Genomic DNA, 22,197 nt, shown 5'->3' with positions numbered 1-22,197 from the left:
CTTGACAGAGTGAATCATGGTGAAAGTAGACACATCAAATCTGTACAGGGGAGAATAAATCTTTTTTGTACATATCAGGGGACTCAAGAGATAATACTTTTGATATGACCTGGATCAGTGTGTCTAGAAAGTTTGACCCTTCCATTGTCAGGCTGCCAAGGAGTCAAAGGCGCCTGAAGCCTTGGGCAGGGAGACCAGTTCTCTGCAATCCAAGTCTCTGTAAATAAATAGTGTTAAAGCTTGAGAAGAAGGTTATTAATTTTGCTCCGTACCTGCCACTTTCCATGGAGGAATCTTAGTCACTGATGGGTTTGCTCCAACTGAGCCCTTGGGGTTTATGTGTACAACCCTCAGCCTTGATGCAATTAAGGACTGGAAACTTCTACAGCCCAGCGTTTACTGACAAGCAAGGGTTGGCCAGGCCTTATTCATTCAGCCCAAGGTACTGCAGGGGTCACCAGTTCCCTGTGGTGGGAGAGTTCATGGGCTTTCTAAGTAAGATCTTCTATGTCAGGGAAGGCTATCTGGAAAATTCACTTACTCTGAGCATCTCTTTCCCTGACAAAACCAGAGAATTACGAAATTAGTGTGCTACCAGGGTAAAGCATCACCACTTTTTGGGTCTTTAAGATACACTTTTTAAAGGAACTTCAATGTTACAGACATCGTATTGAGCCAAAGCAATTACAGAGTTATGTTGAATAGCATTTGGGTATTGAATTTTGATTTGGTAGGAGAGGAAAATCATGGGCACATGGGGCAGTTAGAAATTTTTTCCCTTATGTAAAATGGAACAGAGGAACACAGGATGGACACTTTGATTGGAAAAGGGAACAAATGACATGCACTTAACTGAATTGGATTGATTTTCCCTTTTTACTGAATACTTTCCTCTATTTTGTGCCATTTCAGTTTGCTTTGCAATAGCAGGTCCAACTTCTCCCATAGGAGTTCATACCACGAAGAAAGGAAAATTGAAGGGCCATTTTTGTAAGAATTCTAAAAACACAGTAGGCTAAACCTAACCCATAGATCTATTTCCTGTGTTAGTTTTGGTCCAAAGGTTTAGATTTCCAAAATTCCGTGAACTTTGGAAAGCTGAACATTAAAAAAAGCCCAAAATGCGAAAGGTAGCAGACATTCAGCCTTTCATTTGCACTTAGCAGATAGTTGGTGAGAGCCTCTTTCATGCCCCCCATAATATAAATTAGGGATACAGTGATGGCTGAATGTTTCCCCACCTTCCAGGATCCCTGAGTCTTGTGGGGAGGTGTTCCAGGTGTCTACTGTTGTGTTACAAACCACCCCAGACTTAGTGGCATAAAACAACTGTTTTATTTTGCTCACAGATTCTGTGGCTCAGCAAATCAGACTGGGCACAGTAGAGTTGGCTTCTCTCTGCTCCACAATGTCTGCGAACTCAGTTGGGAAGTTTCCAATGGCTGGGAGAGCCTTGAATGGCTGGGGCTGGAACCATCCGGAGGTTTCCTTACTCCCATATCTGGTGCCTGGGTTGGAATAACTCCATGTCTGGGCTCAGCTGGAGCTGTTGATTGGAGCATCTGCACATGGCCCCTCCATGTGGCTCCAGTTTCTTCTAAAAGATGGAACCATAAGAGATGAACTGGAGAGAGAGGGCATCAGCTTTAAGGAGAGCAGTTGTGGTATTGTAACAGCTCAGATGAGACCTAGTGAAGGTTTGTACCACAGACAGAATGGAGAGAGATGTTCATGGGCCAAGATGTAGAGTAAAGGCAAAACCACTTGCGCAGAGAGAGAGGACCAGCCCAACTGTTATAGATGATCTGAGGGTGGTAAGGAGGGCTACATATCAAAGTCCCCTTCTATAGATTATCATTCTGGAATTCTGCTGTTGCAGTTGGTACATTTGTAGTAAAGCTTGCCTGTTCTTTTAGTCCTCAAAGGAGACCCCTGTGTCCATGACTTCATGGAACTATCTCCCTGGGACAAAAAAATAATTCCAAAGTAGTATATAACCAGCATGGAGCTGTCTTGGAAACGCTGACATTAAGATAAGCTTTATTGAAGCTGGATAGTAGAGGAGTCTCATTTCTATATCGGCTCAGACTTCTTACCACCATACAGGTGTTCCCAGTAGAACAGACTCCCCATTCACGCATCCAGTAAATACTTTCCAAGGGCCTACTACATGTGAAGCACTCTTCTTGGGGATGGAAGCAAAGGTGAGTGAAGTAAAGTTCTTGCTCTCATGATGATGGATCTGTCCATTCCACTGAGGCCTTTAGAACCAGATGTGGAGGTTAATCAGGCTGACCTGGCAGGATCAGCCTCTCTTCAGTGGGATAGGTGTGCATTTTGTGGCATCTCAGACCATAGACTTGGCTGCCCTCACCGCTCATCATTCACTTGGGTGATCACTTATCATTAACCAGAAGTCCTTGTAAGAGATTGAGCCCAGACGTGACCATAGATGGCCTCCCAGAGAAGGAAAGGGGCATTTTCAGTAGTTGGGACCTAAAATTTTGTCTTCTTGTGCCTGTTCAAATTCTGACATGTGTAGAGTGTGTTCATTCCCATTGTGCATTTGTTTCCATCTCATTTGCCTGATTTTTTAACCCCTGTTAACTGTTGTGCACTTTGCCACTGAATGGATCTCCAACAGCTACTGCACGGGAGGCATTTTGGCGGTGAGGGGGTGCGTTTCTAGCCGCATTCTTTCCTAGCAGCATCGCAAGTATGAAGCAGAGGCCCAGGTGCCGAGTGCCACGAGGAATTAGAGCAGCGCTGCCCTGGGCTGTATTTAGACAGGCACTTTGAGCATTCCAAGTCTCGCCATTAACAAAACTTGGAAGGGCTGCATTGTCAGGTAAATGTCCCTCTGGGTAAGCCTGAATTTCATCTATAGTGAACTATTATTTATCAGAATTCTGTCAGTTGGCACTTGCATCCTATTGTAGTAAAGTGATTATTTCTTAACCATGGTGACTATAAGGCCCAGCAATATTTTGAAACACCTTTAACTGATTCATCAAAGAAAGGCTATGTTCTTTTTAGAGTACTCAGTATTAAGTGTATTTTATGCTAGTCTAAATTGCTAATTCACATATGGAACACATGATGACTCTCTGTTAACTAGAATACTGTTCTCTGCAACGAGGCAAGATAAATAATAATTTATGATAAATTCTTTTAAACTCAAATTTTTAACTTTCTTTTTTAGTCTACTTGCATTTGTTTCCTTTCGGACCATGTTTTCATTCAATCATGTGCAAAACACTCTCAGTGACTTAATGGCAAAAAATTAGCCTACAGTTCATCTGAAACTCAAACAGCTGTTGTCTTTACATTTTTATTAATATGTATTAACATTTTCAAAGCAATTTTGCTGCTGGAATTAGTGTGTGCTTGTGTGTGTGTGTGTGTGTGTGTGTGTGTGTGTGTGTGTTGTGTCTGCGCACACACACACACACATAGTTCTTCTCAGAGGCATTTTTGGCAGATAAGAAAATGATCTGAGTAGCAGATATATGATCTCATTTTTTTTCCTGGGTAGTTTGCAATTTGGATCTAGGCTCAAAGGATTAAGTGTTTTAGCCTATGATGATTTCATAGACACCAAAGCCTAGACCCTCTGCTCTCCACCCCTAAGCTATTTAGTAATTTCTAATTATAGAAATGATAGAGGCTATGTGAGCCCATTATACTAAGATGGAAAGAAGTGTGCTGCTTGTATTTTGGGAGGATTACTAGAGCCTTTGAAGCACTTAATTCTCACTTTGAACAGCTTATTCCTTAACAGGAATATTTTTGAGGTGGTAGTAGCTGGTGTTTACTTTTTTTGGCATTTGCTCTAAGTCCATTTTTGGTGGCACTTTTTGATTAAGAAAAAGACACCAAGGTAAGACCTATGGATACCTGCCTAAAAATGTAGGTATCCATATAGTAGTGGGGGAGGGTACAGCTCAGAGGTAGAGTGTGTGTTTAGCGTGCACAAGGTCCTGGGTTCAATCCCCAGTAGCTCCATTAAAAACTTAATAAATAAATAAACCTGATTAGTGCCCCCTCCAAAAACAATAAATAAATAAACAAAAGAAACCAACAAAAAAATAAAAAAGAGAGAAAGTAAGGATTATTACTTTTAGCTGGGAATAGCAAGGCATTAACTAACCACTGAAAACTTGATCTTCCGAATAAAAGTGGGGTTAAGAACAGCAGAGATCACTGTAGCTCTGTAATTGGGAGTTCAGGATTCTCAGATACTAACTACTATATATAAAATAGATAAACAAGGTCCTACTGTATAGCACAGGGAACTTTATTCAGTATCTTGTAGTAATGTATGATGAAAAAGAATATGACAAGGAATACATGTATGTATATGTATGACTGAAACATTATGCTGTACACCAGAAATTGACACAACATTGTAAACTGACTATACTTCAGTTAAAAGAAGAGAACTAAAAAAAAAAAAAAAGCAGAGATCAGAGGTTGGCAAACTCTCACATCTGCTGTGTCATGTTGTCTTTTCCTGTTCATTCATCCTAAAAATACTGATTTAGTAGCTATAATGTGTCAGGCACTTTTGGGGGGGATCTATCTAACAGTTAAAATAGATAAAACATCTATGTTTCATAAACTTTACTTCCTAGTAGAGGGAGATGGGCAATACAGATTAAACACAATGATGAAGTAAATTGTACGGTAGATGAAAAGGTGGTAAATGCTATTCAGAGATAGAAAACGGAGAGCAGGATAAAGGGGATTCTGGGGCGCTGGAATTGTGGGGGGGGTTGCAGTTTTACGTAACCATATTAGGTCTTACTGAGAAGTTAGCATTTAATTGAACTAGTGAGACAACTAGTCATACATAAAATCTGTGAAAGGAATGTTCTAGGCAAGGAAACTGCCAGTGCAAATGCCCTATGGCGGGAACATGCTTGGAGTGTGGGAGGAACAGAGGGAGGCCGATGTGGCTGGAGAGAGTAGGTGGTGAGGTCACCGCAGTCACGGGGAGTCGCTCCTGTGGGACTTCCAGGCTTCTGTAAGGCTTTTGGTTTTTTCTCAGGGAGAAGAGGGACACCCCTGGAAACCTGGAGTGAATGAGGGGGATGATCTGCCTTATATTTTAAAGGAACTCCTCTGGTTGCCATGTTGAGAATAGACTGCGGTGGGAGTATTAATTTCCTCAGTTTTCTGTAAAAAGTACTACAAACTGGGTAGCTTAAAACAACTAAAATTTATTCTTTCACAGTTCTTGAAGACAGAAGTTCAAAATCTAGGTGTTGGCAGGGTCACGCTCCCTCCGAAGTCTCTAGGGGAGACTCCTTTCTTGCCATTCCAGAGCTTCAGCTGGCTGCCGACAGTCCTCGGTGTTCCTGGTCTTGCAGTGACATCACACCAGTCTCTGTCTCGTTGGCCTTCTTGTTGTGTGTTTCTCTGTTTCTGTGTGTCTTCTTCTTTCCTTGTAAGGACACCAGTAGTTAGGTTTAGGGCCTACCGTAATCCAGTATGACCTCATCTTAATTTATATCTTACTTTCTTTTGCAACGACCTTAATTCCAGATAAGGTCACAGTCACAGGTACTGGGTATCAGAACTTGAACATGGATTTTGGGGAGACACAATTCAGCCCATTAAATGGGTTAGGGGTAGAAGCTGGGAGACAGGAACATGGATGATGAGGACCAGAGTGGGAACCGTGGGGTGGTAAAAAGTGATCTAATTCCAAATGTGTTTTGAGGGTGGAGCTAATGATTCCCTTACAGACTGACTGTGGGATGTGAGAGAAAAAAGAATCAAAGCTGATGCAATGATCTGAATATTTGTGTCCCCCTAAAATTCGTATGTTGAAAACCTAATGCCCAGTGTGATGGTATTAGAAGGTGGGGCCACTGGGAGGTGCTTAGGTCATGAGGGTAGAGCCCTCATGAATGGGATTAGTGCCCTTGCAGAAGAGGGTCCAGGGAGATCCCTAACCCCTTCTACCAGATGAGGATGCGGTTAAAAGGCTCCAGCTATGACCCAGAAAGAGGGCTCCTATCCAACCATGATCTTGGACTTCCAGCTTCCAGAGCTGTGAGCAATGAATTCCTGTTATTTCTAAGATACCCAGTCGGTGATATTTTGTTGTAGCAGCCCACATTCTCTAAGATAAATGACTCCAAGGCTTTTGGCCTGAGCAGCTGGAAGGAAGAACTGGCAATCAGCTGAGATGGAAAGACTGGTATTTGGTAAAAAGATCAGGAGTTCAATTTTGAATATAAGCTTGAGACGCCTTTGAGATGTTTAAGCAGAGATGCCCTTGTGCGGTAGGGACTGTAATGAAACCATGGTACCTCTTGTGTCACTTAGTAATTGATTAGCCACTGAAAAGTCACAGTCTGGGGACAGACTCCACCAGCAAATCATGGTAGGCCAAAGTCAAACCTTCTTTTTACCTACTAGCTACCTTTTCCTCCAGCAAAACCTTCTAACTTTGCTTGCTTTTCAAAAGCCCACATCATTGGGTCTCCTCTCCCTGCGCAGTGACTCATAAAGTAGCATTTGAACAATAAGGAGCTCCTGAATCAGTTCAGGAGAATTGCAGAGGAACTCTTGGGCTGGAGTCCCCAAGAATTGATACTCAATGCAAAATGTGTTTCCACTCTGTCCTCTGATCGCTGTGGAGGCTCCAGTTCAACACTTCTCTCCTAAACATCCCTGTACTCAGATGCTCTCTTTCCTCTCAGGTTTCCTTCTATAAACAGAAGCCTGGCACCGTCGAGTGCTGGGTTAGTGAGCAGGGCATGGTATTTGTGGGGCCACCCCAGGGCCCCGGGGTAGCCAAGTTCTGGTGGGAAACTGCACTCCTTCTGGATGGAAGTGTCCCCTTTGGTAACCTAAATTCACAAAGCAGATTGTAAAAAAATTGGACTTCATCATGTAGAGTTAAATTTTGGTTGAAAAATTGTCCTTACACTTTCATTATCTTCTCCAGGAGGTTTCCCTGGAATTATGTAAATTTCTTTGGCCAACTTCCCTTCCTAAAAGTCTAGGATAACATTACACTACAATTTGTACTTTTCTGGATCCAAGCATTTTTAGTCTGAGTTTCTGACACCAGTAGCCTTTGGCTCAATATATTCTCTCATAGATACGCAGTGGTCACTGTTACTGATGTCCTCAAGCAGGAGGAAGACTTGTAGGGTTGTAAATTGTTTGAGTTATTTTCATCTTCAGTTAAAGTTTTAATTTTAGAAATTTTTTTAGAATAAGACATTAATAAAAATTATGGTATATTAATTAATTCACTCAGCAAATACTTACGAAACAAACATTATTCAAGGTAATGGAGATATATGATGAACAATAGGGACAAAAAATTGCCTGTTATTGCATATCCTTATTCTAGAGAGGAAGGCAGAAAATTAACAAAATCTGTAAGTAAAATATAGAGGCTGTCAGATGGTGGTGAGAGCTATACAAAAAAATAAGGTAGTGAAAAGGTATGGGGAATGTTGGGGAAAATGGGAATGTTGTAGTTTTAAACAGGGAAATCAGAAAAAAAAAGTTAAAAAGAAGGTACTTGAGTAAAGACCTTGAGGAGGTATGAGAACCGTGGAAATAAGATGGACAAGTGATTCAAGCATCAGAACAGCAAGTGCAAAGGCCCTGAGGCAGGAGAAGTCCTGGCATGTTCAAAGAAGAGAAAAGAGGTCAAGTGGCTTAGAGAGAAGAAAGTAAAAGAGAGAGCAGGAGGAAGTGAGTTTGGAGAGGCAATGGGGACCTTCTAGGCTGTCATGATAACTGGCTTTTGCTCATCATGAGATGGACTGCATAAAAGGGTTTTGAGACAAAAAGTGACACAACATGACATACATCAGGTAACATCACTAACTGCTGTGGAGTGAATAGACTCGAGAGAGCAAAAGATGACATGGACACACAATTAAGAAGCTTTTCCAATAATCTAGATGAGAGATTACGAGGATGGTGGCAGAGGGTGGGGACCAGTGGGCAGATGCTGGATATGTTTTGAAAGCAGAGTCAGCAGGATTTGCTGATGGGCTGGATTGTAGGGTGTGAGAGAAGAGAGTTAAGGGTGACCCTAACGTTTGGGAGGAGAGATCAGGATTTCAATTTTGGACATAGACGATTTCAGATACCTATTAGTTATCCATGGGGAGAAGCTGACTAGGAAGTTTGGAGTTCAGTGGAGAGGCTGAGGCAGGTGACATAAATCTGGGAGTTGTTTGGGAGTGCAGATAGCATTTGAAATCACAGAACTGGATGAAATAATGGGGAGTGGGTTTGGTCAGAGAAGTGTAATGGCTGAGGGGACAAGTTCTGGGCTTTCCAATGAGAAGATGAACTGTTTTTACTTACAGCACTTCTGACATCAAATGTACAGAGATTTTGCACTCTAGTAGCTAATTTTTCCACTCTCCGGACACCAGCTGGGTGTCCTACAATTCAGTTCAGTTCTGTCTCTAACATCTAGGGTTAGCGCCAGACTCCAGAGGTTGAGCTCACAAGTCTGCCCTCACTTCAAGAGGCCAGTCACAACGATTAGGTCCCCAGGTTACCTGCATTTCTGTCTGACTTGCTACAAATGGAGAGTTCCCATAACTCCCCCATCTCAGGTTCAGTAATTTGCCAGAAAAGCTCACAGAACTCAAGAAAACACTACCTACGTTTACCAGTTTATTATAAAGGATACAGCTCAGACACAGCTACGTGGAAGAGATGCACAGGGCAAGGTGTAGGGGAAGGGATCTGGAGCTTCCATGCCCTTTCCAGATGTGCCACCCTTCTGCTGCAGGAAAAACAGATGTGGGGCGTGAGGACGGCTGTGTCCCAGGCTTCAATTGGGCCCATGGGACGTGCCCTGCCAAGTGTGGGTCCTTGGCTTCGCACAGGAAAGAATTCAAGAGCGAGCCACAGTTGAGTAAAGGTAGATTCATTCAGAGAGATACATCAGATTAGAGTAAAAGTAGTTACACGCTCCGCAGACAGAGTGCGGGTGGTCTCTGAAGGGGGGGGGGGGCAGCCAGGAGGCGCTGTGTTGCCAGTTTTTATGGGCTTGGTGGCTTCATATGCTAATAAGTGGAAGGACCAGTCTAACTAGTCTGGAGAAGGGTCTGAGATTCCCAGGAAGTTGGCCATTTCCCACTCTTTGACCTTTTGTGGCTAGCCTTGGGACTGCCATGGTGCCTGTGGGCATGTTATTTACAATGCTATTGTATTACAATAGGCATATAATGAAGCTCAGTCTACTAGAAGTCAAATCTCCCACCATCTTGAGCCTCAAGGCCTACTGGGGGTTGAATCTTCCACCATTTTGATGTTAATTGTTGCATCACTCCTTGACTGGCTGTGCCCTGCCCCCTTCCATCCTGTCTCACTTCCAGCACCTCATCTGTTCACTAACGAAGCTCTCCAAACCCCACCCCTTAGGGGTTTTTATGGAATTTTCCTTATGGAGGTGTGATTGGTGAAATCATTGGCCATTGGCGATTAACTCAGTCTCCAGCTCTTCTCCTTTCTCTGGAGGCTGGAAAATTCTACCCTCTCATCAAGGCTTGGTCTTTCTGGAGCCCAGCCCTCACCCTGAAGCTTCCCAGGTGTTCCCAGACCCCAGTCATTTCATTATCATGCAAAAGACACTCATCACTCTGGAGATCCCTCATGTTTTTAGAAGCCATGGCAGGAACCAGGGACACAGACCAAATCAAATACCTGCTTCCCATTGTATTACAGGACGTCATGGAGGTAAAGAGAATGGGAGAAGGAGACGGAAATGGAGCCGCGGGCACAGTAGGAGGGGACACAGTTTCGAGGTGAGAGTCTTCCGATGTGAAGTGCTCCTCCTCCACTGTGCCCATTCATCACTGCTTGCACTGGGCTGATCTGATTTTTTCAGATTATTGGGGCTATTGTCTCAGTGAGAGCCTGGAAAAAGAGTAAACTAGTGCCATGAACCTGAGATTAGATATAAGAAGAGCATGGATAAAGGACCACACCCTGGATTGGGAATTGGGAGCCCATGGATTTCGGTTCAGCAATTCTAGGTTCCAGATGTGTGACCCCGAGTGGGTCACTACATCTCTCTGAACCGAGTTTTCCCACCTGTCAAAAGAGGCAGATGAACCAGGTGATCTCTTAGGTCCCCTCTGCTCTTGTATTCTTTGAAGCTCCCTCTGTTTTATGAGTTTTCACCTCGTTGACAGTACACTGAAGAGCCGAGAGGACGTGAGAAAGTCACTGACCACAAACTGAGAGCCTAAATGCTGGAAACAAGCACAAAACCTATTGTTGGAAGAACTGTTGATCTTGGACAAAAAGTCAGGGTGAGTGTGAACTGTAGGAGAGATGATCTAGTGGGCTGCAGAGAGGCGGGTAGCACAGGGCATGATTTTCTATCTTTGCATGGGAATATCAGGTGCGTGTTTTAATGTAGTTTCCAGATCGTTGATCAGCAAGTGGAGATCTGCACGGAGCACGGTGGGTTGCATTGGAACATTTGAACTCCCCTCTTTTTCCCTGGAGCCAGATCAACACCTGTTTGCTCCCACCCACGCCCCTCCAAGTCAAGCAGCAGACGTTGATGTCTGGACAGGCATGTTTCCAAGGGTCTGGCTCGTTCCCTGCTGGGTCCCCCGTGTTTAGTGTAATGCCAGGTACATCATAGCCACTCTGTGCACACTTGTTGAATGCATGAATGTTGAATGAACTCCTCCGTCTCAGACGTGCAGGAAAAAGTTCATCAACTCAGTGTGACAGGTGAAGGATCCTCTCACGTTTCTGCACCTGTTGGGCTGGGAATTCTTGCCTTTAATAAATTTTCTTAGCAGCCCTTGGGAAAGCCTCACTTTGTGATGAAAGGAGCTTTGAGTGATAGAAGGAGCACAGAGCTGGGAGTCTGGATCCCTGGATTCCAGTGCTGGCTCAGCCATCCCAGGATGTGTGACTTCAAGATTAGATGAGGTACACAGCATCTAGAAACCTTGGTTTCCTCCAAGGACAAAGGAAAGAACAGTACCAATTACTATTTTGTGAAACCCTTAGATTCTGTCTTTCTCCCCTGTTCTTTGTGGAGGAAATGGGCCTCAGTGGAATTCAGATACAAGTTTCCTTCCGATAATAAATATTCTATTTGGTCCCCCTCCTGTCATCTTAGTAAAACTAAAATATATCATTTTGGATTTAACTTTCTTTTTTATAAAGATGTGTAACGAGTCAAAAATTCTATATGTAATTTATCTTTATAATGTGTTGGCTTTCTTCTGTTACATATGAAATCTAACACTTTCCAAATGATTACTGCTGCACGTGGCATTCTCCCATCCTCCCGGACAGCAGAGACCGCGCCTCAGAGTTTCAATAGCCATCCGTGCCTTTCCAGTGGCACAGAGGGCCCACCTCACGGCCCTTTGTATCCTCGTCTTCCATTACTGAGTCTCAGATATCGAGGACCTGGATCACTGGGTAATCTCCTGGACATGTCTCCAGCACAGTCCTAATATTTGCTGAATTAAATTTTATATGCAAATTACTCACATATTATGTAAATTCTTCAATACAATATGGGAAAGGTACATAAAGTAGAAATCTGAAGTTCTTAACAGAAAAGCAAATTATAATTTAAGTATTACCTAGTTTTTTGAAAATTGAAACTACTTAAATGGAGCAATCAGTGAAGCGTGACTAGCTTTTTATGCACTTGCAGTGAAGGAAATATTTCTGATGAAAGGAAACAAAGTATTGTACACCATGAGGAATACAGCCAATATTCTGTTACAATTGTAAATAGAAGTAACCTTTAAGACTCAAATGAACTTATTTAAAAAACAGAAACAGACTCACAGGCATAGAAAACAAATTTATGGTTATGAAGCGGGGAAGGCAGTAGGGAGGGATAAGTTGGGCATTTGGGATTTGTAGATCCTAACTACCATAAATAAAATAGATAAACAACAAGGTCCTACTATATAGCACAGGGAACTATATTCAATATAATGGCCTAAAATGAAAAATAATATGAAAAGGAATATATATATATATATATATATATATATATATATATATATATATATATATATATGAATCTCTATGCTGTATACCAGAAATTAATGCAACATTGTAAATCAACTATACTTCAATTAAAAAAAAAAAAAATAGCCACACTGTGGCTAGGGCTGCCATACTGAATAGCACACACCCAAAAAATATTCCTAGTAATGCAGTTCCCTGGGTATTATTATGTGAACAAAAGCTTCCAACCTGTCAGTTCTAATGATAATAATAATTAGTGTTAGTTTAGGAAAAAAAAGAGAAATTAACCTTTAAAAATTGTATAAAAAATGAAAAAATTTTTTAAATAAAAATTTTATAAACAGTAAACAAAGAGAGTAAATAGATATTTAACTCAAAGAATAAGTGGGTGAGCAAATTGTTTATAATGAAGAAAATGAAGCAATTTGGCTGTCTAATAGGTTAAATAAATTATAGTACTTCCATAAAATGTGATACTGTGTAATAATGCTGCAGAAGTTTTTATTCCTATAGATAGATGTTTGAAATTTTATTTTACCTAACAAGAAGTGTGAACAAAAAATTCATGTGATATTTTACACATCTGTGAAAACGATGCGTTCAAACACATTCACATACACACATATCTCAAATGTCCACAACAGGGATTATAGTAATTTTCTTTCTCTTTTTTCTTTTTTTATTCAATTCTTTAATTTTTCTACAGCTAACAATGTGTTTTATGTGTAGAATATATGCACCAAAGCTATGATAAAGAAATAATTCTGTCCTATTAAAAATGTGTAAGTGAAACTGATAAATACTGTTCGTATTCTTAATTCCTCTCTCCCCCGAGTATTGTATTTTTCCCTTAGGTTCTACAGCCTAGCACTTGAGTGTACTGTGCAGACACAGAAATGAAGTTCAGTAACACAGACCCCATAGATGTAAAGGCTGATCCTGGGTTAGACACTGCCCCAATGACCATTGACAAATTATCTGTTATTTTTTGTGTGTGTCTGTAACCATGTCTACGAAATGTCAAAAATACTGACTTCTTCCAAGTTAGTGAACTTTGAGAAATGGTCTTTGGAAAATGGGAAAATGATTTTAAAATGCAGCTTCCTACCAGGGATCCAACCAATCTAAGCGCAGTACGTGGCGTAACACAAATGGTAAGCCTTTCTTATCTAATCAGCACCCTGAAGTGCTGTGGATGACATGTGCATCTGTTGCCTAACTTGGACATGGAAAAACCATCTAGGCTGGAAATTGATGCAGTCACATATTCTCTATTGCTCCCTCAAGCCGGGCTGTGATATGAATGAGCTGTCCCAGAAGAAAACAGAGAAAGCTGGAACGTGACCAGGGCACCTGCCTGTGTCAGTGGAGATGGTCACATTCTACTTAACAGGGAGAGACTTTGGGCTAAGGATGACGGAGGGGCAGGCCTCAAGCTGGGGGGCCCACCTGCCCCATCTTTTGGTAGAACTCCTTCTTCCCTTATCTCCCCAGCTCCAAGTTCTTCTCCCACCACTTGAGAAGATGGCCGAGAGCTGAAATTCCAGAAAGCTGGCTGAGTGTGCTTCTAGAAAAAAGTGTCATGCAACAGGCCCTCAGCCCTGTTGATGAGATTTCCACGAATTTCTTTCTTCTCCATTTCTACTATTTTCTCCTTTTCTCATCATAACTAACCTGTCTATCCTCTCCTAGGTGATCCAGGTGTCCTCATCGGGTCCAGTTCTTCACCTACTTGTAGCTCCCCATGTGCTAGGCTGCTTTCTTGTCCCCCTGCCAGGGCCACTCAGGGCTTCCTCTAGGTACACACCACTCTGTGTTTCCCTCTCATCACATCTCATCATTTCCTGGTAGACTTTGAGCTCCTAGAGGCAAGAACAGGTTCCTTACCGTCTTAATCCTCAACCAGGGCCTCCTACTCCATGGGCACCCTTGCCTCGCCCATGAATTCCCTCCTCCATTTTGCAAAATAGATATGAGCTCCCAGGTAAGACACTGTGAATGGATGGGCATCAACTCCTCAGGTCCCACTTGGAAAATGAAAGATTGATCATAAAAATGTTTACAGTCTCTCTTTTTATGGAAAGTCCCACTCTACAAAATTAAAAGGTTTAAGGAAACATGAAGAAATTTGACCCTAGAGAATAAACCGAGGTGCAAAAGAATCAATAATTCAACTGTCTGAGGATTTTAGGGTGAAAAGGGGTTCCAGTGAGTTTGTGTGTGTGTTGGGGTTGAGGGCAAACTTAAAAGTGCATAAGTATGACTTTGTCTTTACACGTATGTGTTGCCTTACTTCTTTTCTTCAAAAGAAGGGTAAACTGCATTTCCCTCATTTGGGCCATCTTTCAGATGAAGCCTCTACACCTCATATGACCTACCAGCGCTGGGTCAGCTTTCTTTGGGTTCAAATTCCTCACACCTGGGAGGGCTTTCGTGACAAGGCCTAGCTGTAGGCCCCGGAGAGAGAGTCCAGAAGAGTTGTAATGGGACATGTGGCTTTAGTCACATTAACATCAGCACCTTTGGGTACCCGAGTCTGGCTTTCACCTTCAAAGCCAGCTGTTTCTGAACTCTGTTGATTGAGCCCTGGGTAACAAGCTCCAGCAGCTGTATTAAAACTTGATAGTATCCTGCCTCTGCTTTTATCTTTATTTACAGGCATCACTAGGGGTATAATGTGAACTTTTCTTTACCCAATAACATAAAAACTTACTGGTCATCTCTCACCCATCCTCTCCCAGATCCCTCCCAACCAAGACCCAGGACCTCTCCACTGCTTTCTCTTCTGGGAGGCCGGCTCTGTGGCTTCCATTAGGGTGCTGCTGTTCTCAGCCCTGTGGAAATCTGGCCATTTGATGGTTTTGTTTTGATTTTTTTTTTTTTTTGCCTCCTTGAAAATTGGTTGCTTGTGAGAGGCAGTGAATTGCAGGTGGCTATTAGAAGGCAGTCAATTATTTTAATTTGCTTTTAGGGGGGCCAACTTCTTTTTTGAGCAGCAGGATCTAATTTTAGGGCACACGACATAAGCCAAATTGAGTTCATGCCCAGCTCATGTCAGGTGCTGTAGGAATCCAGAAGTATTATTAAGGGGTGGTTCATCAACTCAATAAAAACATTTGAGTACCTACTATATGCATGGTCCTGTACAGATGTACAAGGCACTCTCCCTGAAAGATAATGGGGAAGAAAGATAAAACCCACAAAGTGATTCAGTGAACCTTTGGGTGTTATGTGGTCTATTACTGTCTGCACCAGGGATGCTCAAAATTCAGTGTGTGTGTGGATCACCTAGAGAGCTTATGACATCACAGATTGCTGATTCAGTAGGTCTGAACAAGACCCAGATCCACTGGCTACCCTAGGAGGTTAGAGAACAAGAGGACAACAGAGGCTCTAGAAGTGGAGAAGTTGTGGGAAGTGTGTGATGCTTCTGGTTTCTTTGCTTGAGTGTTGACCTAATTCCTTTAGGTGGGGCCTGGTGGATCTTGCAGTGGCTTCAGAAAACGAGTAGGGGAAATGGAGCTCCAACTGGTTTTGACAGAGGGTTGGGCTATTTGGATAGGTCATGATTGGGAAGGGAGGTAGTGGAAACCCGGGAAACCCTAGGAGCAAAATCACTGCACCTGAAATGACCAGGTCATATGTTGGGGATCACTGAGGAGACTTTGAAGCAGGTGGAAAGTATGTCCTCTTACCACACTGGTGACAGTGACATTACATAAATATTCTAGATGAAGGCTATACTGGCTTGTCCAAAATCAGAACCAGGAGGTTCTTGGCTCACAGCTTCCCCACATGCAGCTTTTTGGTTCACTACATACTGAGACAGGTACAATTTAAAATGTTCTCTGAATATCCTGTTCACTCTGTTGGAGAAGCTCAGCTTGATCTCATCCCAAGTTAAGACTCATCTCTCTCTTCTTCCCAATCCTAGGATGACTGTATCAACAAATGTCAATAGTATCTCTGAATTGATGGAAAGGCCTGACACAAATACCATCTAGGCAAATCAAATAAAGGTTACCTTTAACTTTGTAATGTCTTCTAAAAGATATAGAAGACATTGAGCATGAGCCCAGGTATCAGCCTCCAGGTCCCTCAAATCTCAGAGGTGGGGCACAGCTATGGATGGCAAAGTCTAAGCAAAAGAGGGTCACATTAGACTTGTAGAAGCTCAATTTACCCCACTCTGAGCCTCTACACAAAGGGTGGTTCTGCATTAAGGATAGTCCAGATGTGCATCAGGACTCTTTCCTCTAGGGCCAAGGTGTAAGACTTAGCAGTGTACAGGCTGCATTCTGGCCCCTCAGCAGGGGCCTTTGTGCAGTGCAGCAACTGTGCAACCAGATGTAGTGATTGGCAATACCTTTATTGTCTTCAACTTCAGGCTATTCATAGTTTATTTCACTTCGTAGTTAATAGTGATTAAACAAGTCACTGTGTTAGCAACTCTGAGTGATGGAAAGATGGGTGGATATCAGATGCTGCCCTGAAGAAGTTTGCAGTCTAGTACTGAAAGTAGGACAAGCACACACACACACCACCATACTGATTCTCTCTCTCTCTCTTTGTGCATATGCATATGCAATGCCTCATCCCAAAGATGTATGTGAGGCTGCTCACATGAACCTCCACAAGAAAATGATGTTAAATTTAAATCAGAAGATTTTTAAATTTAAAAAATCATGATCACACATAAGAAGGGGGAATAACATGAATAGTGGCCATAGAGGTCAACCTAGAGCTTCAAATGCTGAGTTTCCTGGCATCCAAAGTGAAGAGTGAAACGTGACCAAGAATATCATTCTCAATATCAAAGATGAGGTCTACCCTGAATTGATCAGGATAGTCCAAGCAATGCTGGGGCCAAATCTCAGAGGTGTATTGCACATCACAACAAACAAATACTTATTTCTTATGCCATGACTAGGCTGTAGGTAGGGCAAGTCTCCTGGACAACATACCATAGTGATTCTGGGGTCCAGGCCATCTTCATCTTGGGAGTTACCATTTCAACCTAAGGTCTCTGTGTTGGCTGTGGGATGGAGGGTGAGAGTGAGTAGAAAACATGTCACTTCTGCCTGTAGCTCATTGGCCGGGACTAGTCACATGACCATGCATGACTACAGGGGGCCAAGAAATGTAATATTTGGTCAGGTTACCACCTGTGCCACACATAAAGGCTAAGCAAACCTTTTCATAAAGTGAAATTCTCAAAGCACTCTTTCACATGGGACTCCATCCAAGACAGACTATCAGAGGAAATCAACATTGTATTATGGGGATTCAGAGAGAAAGAGGTTGTTCTGTTCGTTTATTTAGGGCAATGAGCATAGAGATTTCATTGGAGGTAGCTGGAAGGAAAGTAAGTTTTAAAGGATGATGAAACCTTTGAAGATAGCAGGGAACTCAGGTAGGAAGGAAGCCATTACCTGCAGGGGGAATCGTGGAAAGTCCTCGTTCTCTCCTGGAAACATCAAATGGTCTAGTTTACCTGGTGCTTTGCGGGGAGCTGTGGGGAATCACACTGCATGGGTGGTGGCCATGGCAGGATTTGTGCTCAATTCAGTAACTGGAGGCAGGAAGTCCTTGCTGCTATCAGTTTAATGTCCTTCTGTTCTGTTGCGCTGCTGAGAGTGCTCTCCAAAAATTTTTAATCATCTTTCAAGGGATCATAAAAACACAGAAATCTTATAGTTATTTTTTTTCTCCTCCCTTCAGACGCATACCTTAGCAGCCAGAGATGTATCCTTACATATTTCCTCAGGAAAAATTAATGAAGTGAATTAAAACAGACCTTCTTTCAAGCTGTTCCAAATGAACTCATTTCACAGCCTTTATCATGGCTTCCTTGCCATTTGGGAAATTTATTTAAGTTATTAAAAAAAAAAGTTCCCTAAAATTCTCAGCTGAAAAATTGGCTTCTGTTTTTTCTACAAAGCTAACTCACCTGATTTGTCAGAACAGCTTGAAAATGAAGTGCTAACTGGTGGGTTTTATTGAAAGGAAACCAAGTGGAACACATATGTATTTTCTTAGGAAACTCAAAAAGCTCACAGTCATGTGGTGTTCCTCGGGGTGAATTCTTTGTTATGAATTACAACCTGCTTACTGATGACTTGTTAATAAAAAGTAGGCCTGCCGGGCCATTATTTTTTTCCACACAGTACACACAGTTTAGTTTTCTTTCTTTCTTTCGTTTTTTTTTTTTTTTTTTTTAAGTTTTCATTAATGCACTGAGTGTGAATAAATCTGTTTCTAATTTGTAATTGTTTTCCCTTCATCTGGACAATAATTTATTGCCAAATCTAACACTTGTCTATTATTAACATCCCCCTAACAGGAAAAGGTTTTAATTTTTCTTCCCCCCTCCTCCTTCATCTCTAGCCCCACCCCCTACCGCCCTGTTTAAACAGAGGGAATGGGACACCCAAAAGTTGCAGGATGGCAGGGATCTTGTTCGTGGAGGTCACCCCCAGATCTGGGCTCTGGGGAAGCCGGAGGTAACCTAGGGGCTCAGGGGACCCGTCCACGTAGCATCGTAACGCCCTCCAGCTGGAGTTGTTCGGAGCTGAGAAAATAAGCGCAGGGAAAACTGTTGAGACAAACTAGAAACAGATGGTAACCTGAGGTGGCAGGACAACTTTATTTAGCGTGGCAGTTGGACTTTATTTATTTATTTTACACGCGCATCTGGTCGTGCTGGGGCGCCTTTCTGCGTCCTCGTGATTGCGCTGTTAATAGTGGATCTGATTTGCCAAGGAGTATTAGCAATTAACTTCACTATGTATTCAGGTCGATTCATATTTTAGTGGGCCTTTGTGAGGCATGTTAGTGTTTAGGCTTTTGTGTGGAAAGGGCGTAGAAGCTGCCGTTTGAAGTTCCAGTGGTGTGGAAAATGTGTATCTACCAATTAAGGACGGTAAAGTGGCCCCATCACCGGAGAACACGCCAAGTTGTAAATAAACAGCCAGCAGGATACTGACACGTTGCTGTGGATGACTTCCTGAGGTTTGGAAATACTTGGGGTTGCTCCTTTGTGGACATGTGGACGGTGGGTCCATGGTCATTTTCACTGGAGGTGTGAGTACAGGTCTAGGGATGGCTTTGGGACGCTGAATTCGTTAGTCCGTGTCTCCTTCTTCCACCATTATCTCTGTCAATATTTCAAGTTAGAGAAGTTATTTCATGATGTGAAACAAATACCATGTGAGATGGAAACTTGATTCTGCAAAAGCAAAACAATAAACTCAGACTCATTTTCTTTTGGTTCCCACTGGGTGTAATTTTCACCCTTCTGAGTTTGGTTGGGGTCTTAAATTTCTAAAAAAGTTGTGATTACTGCAGTGGTTTCCATGGAGTTGCCAGGGCTCCATCTTTGGGGCAGGTGGATGCTTGCCTGATTTATAGCTAATCTGGCAGAACTGGAAAGCTCAGCTAATTTGAGTTGTCACCTGGAAATCTGGCAAGTCTTATCATTACCCGTCAGACTCAGTTTTCCCAACCACCCAGAGCTCATTCCCAATGTGTGCAGAACTCTATCTGCTCCAAATATACTTGAATTAAATCCACAGTGGAAGTTGGTACAGGGGATCTTGTATAAGGTGAGCAGGGCTGCCAGTTACGTAGTCACTGCTCACCTAAGAGCTCCAGAACCTGTAAGTAATGAAAATGTTACTGAGGTAAAATTATCAAAGTAAGTGTATCCTAGTAAGAGGAGTGTGTGCGTGTGCGTGCATGTGAACTAGACTCACATATGTTATGATGATGTGAAAAGGAGTACCTTCTAAATCCCCTGTGCCTCTCAGAAAACAAGGACACTGCACTTTTACAAATGGGAGCAGGCACTGCTTTGATCTGAACTTAAGGAACTAAGTTCCTTAATCTGAACTAATGGAACTTTGATCCATTGCAAAGCTAGATGTTGCCAGAGAGTAGAAAGTCTGACATGGGCACGTCGCCCTGCCGGGAGCCAGTCTGCGTCTGCTGGTGCCTGGAAGCCGGTGCTGTCATCACTGAGCGGGTCCTGCCTCGTGGCAGCATCACAGATGAGTGCCGCTTGACTACTTCTTCAGGTGTAGAATGTAGGGATGGGAGAGCAGAGGAGAAACAGAAAGAAACTGGGAACTTTAAACCAAGGCTGTAGATGTCACAGTGTCGGAGAATGTCATGCTTTCTATCCAAGACAGTAGACATCTACAAAAATTCCATACATTTTCACTCAGTCAGCAACTGTTTAATCAGGATCCACTCTAGATGCACTTTCCTTTCTCTAGACATTATAGTTCTGAATAAACAAGGACCGTATCATGACTGGTTATGACCAGAATGTTGTGTCCATTGCAGGAGAATATTCTATGGCTGGTGGGCTGACAAGTCTCTAATATCGCCAAGCCCTGAAAAGGAAAGAGTTTAGGCTTTGGAGTCAACCCGACTGGCTGTATGATGATAAACAGCTTACTTAATCTGTCTCAGCCTCATGAGTTTCTCCACTCATCTAAAAATATCCCTGCCCCAGTTCTTGGGAGGATTAAACAAGATAATGAACGGAAAACACATAAAGATAGTAAGAATTTAAGCAAACAAGTTTCCTTCCTCCCTTGTTCTTCTGCGGAAAATACTTGTTGAGGATTCAAGATTAGATCATATTTTCTTCTGCTAACATGTAGCCACATGTTGATGAAACCTTCACAACTCTTCGAGCCATTCAAGTAAGGAAGTTTTCCTGAGCCACCAAAGCACCATGGAGCCTGTTGGAACAAGAATCCACATCCTCTAAAGTCAACATGTCCTGATAATGGGGTTGGATGAATCCAGCCCTTTTTGAATGAATCTAGCCCTTTTAGAATCACAATTCACATGAAATACTAAGCTGTAAATATTGCAGGCACACAGATGACTGTTCAAATTCAATTCCCTTTAAAGAGAGAACAACATTACAGATTATGAAGGTCAAGCAAAGAAGGGATGGAAATAGCCAAGAACACTTTTGAATAGAGGTTCAAGTTCAAACGAAGGAGGAGCACTTCAATTACCTTTTCCTCCAAGCAAAGGGGTGGACTGGTCTCACCTGTTTCGCTTCCGACTAAATTTCTGCCTCCTTCAGTCCCTTCCCTGGAGGATTATTTAAAGAGCCTCCGCTTTCTCACCATAGGCAAACTGCCTTGGAAAATCCTCTGTAGATACAATTCTCTATCTTAAAAAATTGGCACATGTGTATTTGTGTGTGTGTGTGTGTGTTAAACCACCCTTCTCTTAAATCTTCCCTTGGGCCCTGATTTTTAGGACTCAAGCCCAGAAATAATAGGAGCCTAGCGCGTTACCATATGATTTTTTTCATCTTTTTTTTTTCAAGGCTTGTTAAAAAAATCCTGATCCCTTGAGTTCAAAGCCTCAGTATGTCCCACGTCTCCTGACGGACCTTCTCCAAGCCAAGCCTCTTGTTGATTCATTGAGTCAAACCCTCCCACACAGTGTACTTGTTTGGCAGCTTGTATCAGCTGGTATCTGCTCCCTCAAACCACCAGGGGACTCTTCAAACCCCACAGTTCGCATCCTATGGGTGGTTTCCCTCCCTGTGCAGCATCGTATCCGTGTGCGCGTGTGTGAAAATCCAAGTTTTACTGTCTCACTCATCGTCTCCAGAGGGAGTTCAGGCTTCCTGGTCTGTGTTTTTCACAAGTCTGGATATTTTCAGCTCCCACCATACAACTTTACACATTCCCTGGTCTGGATATCAGTTGTGGATCTGGGAACATAATGACGCATCGGAGTGCAAGTCTCAGGTGAATAAAATTGATAAAACTCCCAGCATTTCCATCATGTCTTCACCAAAGGAAAGTGCTTCTGCTCTAGGTGTTCCCAGCCTTCCCCACCGTGGGTCTGAGGGTTGAAGATTGGGATGTAGGGGAGGTGACGGAGAATCTCCCAACAGGGTTGGAAATATTTTCTCTTCATGATGGGGCTACCTGATCAGCTCAGTCCTTGGAACTGGTAGACAAGCTGTCGGGAAAGGTTCTGACCAACTGCTAAACTCTGCCCTGGTCAGCTTCCTTCTCAAGGTGTGCCCTGCCTGTCACTCTCACAAGGCATGGTCGTCAGTGCCAGCGTTACCCTGGGACAGCTGGCTTTTCCTCTCTGTCATGAAGGTGAAGGTGTGATGCAGCCAAATGGCCATCC

General features: G+C 42.7%; 1 long non-coding RNA gene across 10 annotated transcripts in view; it reads left to right on the top strand.

Annotated features, from left to right (window-relative positions):
- The window catches only part of LOC116665292, a 335,340-nt gene that overhangs the window by 252,705 nt on the left and 60,438 nt on the right, over window positions 1-22,197 (top strand). Inside the window, exon 7 of one of the 10 annotated variants that reach the window (XR_004321836.1) lies at window positions 9,724-12,038. The exons of the other annotated variants lie outside the window; for them this stretch is intronic. This is a non-coding gene — a long non-coding RNA (uncharacterized LOC116665292). Of the gene's footprint in view, window positions 1-9,723; window positions 12,039-22,197 lie in introns of those variants that run through there. 10 annotated transcript variants of the gene reach the window in all.

Source organism: Camelus ferus, chromosome 8 (genome assembly GCF_009834535.1).
Source record: "Camelus ferus isolate YT-003-E chromosome 8, BCGSAC_Cfer_1.0, whole genome shotgun sequence".
Lineage (NCBI taxonomy): Eukaryota > Metazoa > Chordata > Mammalia > Artiodactyla > Camelidae > Camelus > Camelus ferus.
The sequence above is the reverse complement of the archived record's forward strand: the minus strand, read 5'-3'. Positions and strand labels throughout refer to the sequence as shown.